This window comes from Octodon degus, unplaced genomic scaffold (genome assembly GCF_000260255.1).
Source record: "Octodon degus isolate 3935 unplaced genomic scaffold, OctDeg1.0 scaffold00027, whole genome shotgun sequence".
Classification (NCBI taxonomy): domain Eukaryota; kingdom Metazoa; phylum Chordata; class Mammalia; order Rodentia; family Octodontidae; genus Octodon; species Octodon degus.
In genome coordinates this window covers 4,500,031-4,505,014 of record NW_004524603.1, presented here as the reverse complement: position 1 = coordinate 4,505,014, position 4,984 = coordinate 4,500,031, and the positions used below count along the sequence as shown (strand labels likewise).

Below are 4,984 nucleotides of genomic sequence, written 5' to 3'. Positions count from 1 at the left end.
TTTTTTTTTGTATTTTTAGGTAAGGGTCTACAGAGTGTTCAGGGTCTCATTGCTAAACCCGACTCACAGTGATCCACCTGTTTACGGCCTCCCATGAGCTGGCATTACAGGCATGCATTACCACCCTCAGTTTCAACTGCCTCTCAGAGCGCCCTGGGGGTGTGGCTGGCATGGCAGGCCTGGAGATCAACCCCTGGCACTTTAATCCGCTGAGCCAAAATTTGTGCAGTCTCTTTCCATGCAAAGAGAGGATACACCAACATGCTGCCTTTGGATCCCGGGCGTCGCACCTGTGTGTCGCGCCAGGGGTCAAGCTGCAGCACCAGAGAACACACTCACACGTACCTGGGGCCGCCTGCCCTCCGCAGACGGCCCTTTTAACCGCGAGCAGAGAGGAATATATAACCTCAAAAAATTAAGACACACATTTTAGTTGGGGTGTAGTGATACACATCTGTAATCCCAGCATGGGCCAGGGAGATGGTTCAGTGGAATAAGCGCTTCCCTGGCAAGCGCAAGGACCTGAGTTCAATCCCTGGTTCCACCCAAAAAATAAAAATATGTAATCCCAGCAATCAGGAGGCTGAGGTAGAAAATAAAAACTTTAAAACATTACTATGTAATCAAACACACACTACGATTAGGCACTTTGTATAATCCTCCTGTTCTATTCTGCCTATTTAATACTAATAAAATTAACAAACAGATCAAATCTTTGCTCTATATCACACCATTCTAAAGGTTTTCCACACTTTCACATAATTCCAACAACCCTAAGAAACAGGTGTACTATTATTCTACTTAGCAGATGCAGCCCTGAAGCACGAAGAAGCTAAGTCATTTCCCCAAGATCATACAGCTCTCTGTTGGAAACCTGTAAAGTTTTTTCCAATAAAAGGGAGCTGCAGGGCCGGGGAGATGGCTCAGTGGAATAAGCGCTTCACTGGCAAGCACAAAGGCCTGAGTTCAATCCCCGGTTCCGCAAAAAAAAAAAAAAAAAAAAAAAGGAGCTGCTTGGGCACACATTTCCTACTTCTATTAGCCAGTGAACCCTTAAATTTAGTCCAAAAAGAAAATTAGGTGATTCTGTCATCTAATTCATCACTGATAGGGAGCCAATCACAAATACACAGACCAGGAAATTCAAGTATCACAAAACTTGAAAGAACCTTAACAGCATTTATTTGTCCCAGGCTAAAACCTGATGTAAAATTTTTAAGCTATGCATTAGCCAGGTGTGGTGACAAGTGCTAGCAACCTCAGCCTCTCAGACTGTTGCAGGAGAATCACCAGTTCCACACACGTCAGACTGGGCAACTTCAAAAGCTCTTGTCTCAAAAAGAAATGAAAAAAGGGATTTTAAGTGTAGGTCAGTGGCAGAACAATTCTAGACTCAATTCCTGCCATTTAAGGGGGGAAAAAGTATCTGCTGATGACATGATCCTGTTTGCAAAACTCCTGAAGAATCTACAACAACACTAGCAAGTGAACTTAAGAAGACAATCTCAGCTCAGTGCACCAAAGCACCTGCTTAGGCAGAGTGCAGCCATAGGGGTTCAATCCCTGGCATGAGGTGCCAGACCCACCCCCAGGGCTCGCTGAAAGGGATTGAAACTGGGCATGGTGACACACACCTGTAATCCCAGTGCTTGGGAGATTAAAAACAGGAGAATCACTATGAGTCTGATCTATGTAGTGAGACCCTGTAGACTGTACTAAACACCAAAAAAAAAAACGATAACTACATGACCAACAAACATCAATTTTTATTTATACATACTACGAGTGATTTATAAATTATGAAGCAGTTCCACTGAGTACAGAGGCACACATCTGTAATCACAGGGCTTGGGAGGCCAAGGCAGGAGGATCGCTGTGAGTTTGAGGTATACCATTATTCTACTTAGCAGATGCAGCCCCTGAAGCACAAAGAAGCGAAGTCATTGAGACCCTGTCTCAAAAACACACACAAAAATTCCAGGTACAACATCAAAAGAACTAAGTACTTGGGAATAAATGTAACAAAGAAATATAAGGCTTTATACACTGAAAATTACATTGAAATTGTAATTACTAGGGCCAACCAGATAGCTCAGCTGCTTAGGCAGGCAAAGGGACCAGGGTTCAATCCTAATTAGGTTCAAAATTACTGCTGACAAAAATTAAGGATCCAAAGTTACCTCCTCACATGGATACCTATCACATGAGTAGAATTAAGTTTCAGTTTCACTCTTGTTGCCAAGGTTATTTTACTCACATAGATGTGTCAGTCCTCTGTGTAACATCCTCAGTGGCACCTTATTGCCTACAGTTAAAAATGCACAGGTCGGGCTGGGGAGACAGCTCAGCTGTCTAAGCGCCTGCCTGGCAAGCCCAAGGACCTGAGTTCGATCCCTAGTACCATATGCCATGCTGGCCCTGAAGCTATCTTGTAGCAAATAAACAAATACGTTTTTTAAAAAATGCACAAGTCCTAAGTATATCATTCCCTTCCTCACTTCCTCCCATGTAGGACTTAAGTTTCTTAAAAAGCTACAATCAAAGCCAGAAACACCTGGATTCAAATCCTGAGTCGATCTGTTTTAATAACTGTGATTTTCTTGAAATAGCTCCTTTATCTGTAAAACTGGAAGCTATTCTGCTGCATATAATTATTCACTGTTACAGAAATTTGGGTAAGCACTAGAGGGGCCTACCACACCCTAGCCAAGTACCAATCTCTCACCCCAACCCATAACCTGGCTCTCTCCAGTGGGGCTTTCCCTCTGTAAGACTCCTCCAGGCTTCTGCAGCAGTCTGTGCAATCTCCTATTGTACACTGTAACTGCCCTGAATTGTGAGGAACTAAGAGGAGAAATCTTGTCTAATTTGTTCTCTCTAGTAAGTAATGGACAGCAACCTGATTGTGCCTAACATCTTCTTTAGATGAATAACAGAAAACAAAGTAAACTAACTAGGAATAAAACGATGCTTCATGAATGGACTCTGGAAAAAATAAGGGGGGGAGAGTCTAAGTTACCTAAAAATCTCACACAGCAATTTCAGTAGCTGACTCCTTCCCACCTCTTTTCCTATGCAGGACAGAGAAGAACACAGCAGGGAAAGAATCAACAGTCAAAGCCATGTGCTTCCTATATTATGTGTACCTATAGAAATTTCTTTATACTTTAACAGTACATTAAATACATCCTCTTATTTATTAATATATTACCACAGTCACATGACCAATGCCATTACACTCCTCCCTGATGCTTACTAGGTGTACTTCACCAAATATTTCCGGTTACCTCTCCAGAAACAAGACTGAACTTTCCCTCCTCACCCTTGAAATTAGGCACTGCTTTCTCAACACAGAACTGGCATGTACCCTTCTGAGTAGTGTTTCTAACAGCCAGAGCACACAACAGTCCTGTTTTAGCAACGTGTAAGGACAGAGGTGCCTCGCTGGCGTTTAAGTGTGACTGCAGAGTTCCTAATCCCATCTATGAGGAGCAATGACATGAGCAAGAGATAAACCTTTGCTGACTAAAGCCACTAAGTGATCATGTAGACTTCCTTATCATGGTACAATTTAGACATCCTGACAAAACATAAAAAGAGCTTAGTGTTTTTCTACATCAATATTTCCAGTGCCAAGAATGTTCTGCACAAAGAAAAAACTCTGTTTAATTAGCAAAGTTTTCACATTTGAAATGCATATAGCGTATCTTCAGAAAGACACAAAAGTTAGCAGAAGAGAGTGGAGGTATTGTTCAGTGGTAGAGCACTTGCCGAGTATGCTTGAGGCCCGGGGTTCCACCCCTAGCACGAGACAAAATTAGCAGAATTGAATTCTTCAATGAAAAGCTTACTAAAAAAAAAAAAAAAAAAGAAAGAAAGAAAAGCTTACTAACATTGAAGTAGCTACACATAAGAAAGTACAGAGATAGTATCTAAACTGAAGCAGGGTATTATTCCCCTTTCCCCAAATAAATACTTCTACTCCCTCATCATGTTGAGGTCAAAACCTAGGGTTAAGGGTACACAGAGCTCAGGGTTACAGGACATGTGTCTCACATGCGTGGAGTTCTGGATTTAATTTCCAGCATGGGGGCAGGGGGAGTTGCGAGAAGGAAGAGGGGCTCAGAATTCAACAGAATGAAAAAACAAAAAAATAAAATAAATAAATAAATAAAATAAAAAATAAAAAATAAAAAAGAATTCAACAGAATGATGAAAGAAGTCAGTCAACCAAATACAGCTAACAGTCCATATGAAACTATCTGCCACCCCAAATGAGCAATAATTATTCCCACATAAGAAATCCATGGACAGAAACTGCTCAAAGTGGTAGCAACTGTTGGCTGCTTGTGCGTTGTCCATTCACACCTGCAGTGAGCAGCAAGGGGCCCGCCATACTAGTGTATGCTGTAATACAGCCCTGGGTAGGCTGAGGCAGGAGGATTGCTGGGAGTTTGAGGCCAACCTGCTTATAACCTGAGCTACAAAGTGAGTTCAAGACTAGCCTGAAATGTATAGCAAAACCCTATCTCAAAAGACACACACAAAAAAGCAGTCTCTGAATCTATGGGAGGCAGCAGTGCGCTTAGCTAAAAGACTACTCCCAGCCTCCTTTGCAGCTACGTGCTACATGGGCCAGGGGAACACTGAGACTAATTTCCAGCCAATCATACCTGAACTAGAACATACCTGAGCTGCAGCCAATTATACCTGAGCTTCTTTGAAGGGTGTGTTAAGCATGGATGGACACTGTGCCTTTAGTCCCCTCTTCCTCCATTCTTCTTCACAGGACACAAGTGTAGTACCTGGGGCTATACTAACCATCAGTGGCCTCTCAGAGCTAAAGCCAGACCCTAGAAATAAATGGCTGAGGGGCTGGTGAGATGGCTCGGTGGTCTAAAGCACCTACTTAGAACAAGCTTAGCAAAGCACAGGGACCGCGGTTCAATCCCCCAGCACCACATGCCAGCCAGCCCCGCCCCCT

General features: G+C 42.8%; 1 protein-coding gene and 1 non-coding gene across 4 annotated transcripts in view; one reads left to right on the top strand and one right to left on the bottom strand.

The window, feature by feature from the left end:
• Positions 1–4,984, bottom strand: part of Kmt2c (lysine methyltransferase 2C) — a 300,385-nt gene that overhangs the window by 283,162 nt on the left and 12,239 nt on the right. The window lies entirely within an intron of this gene.
• LOC111816165 lies at positions 262–396 on the top strand. Its single transcript, XR_002820644.1, has one exon. It is a non-coding gene; the product is annotated as a small nucleolar RNA SNORA76 (small nucleolar RNA).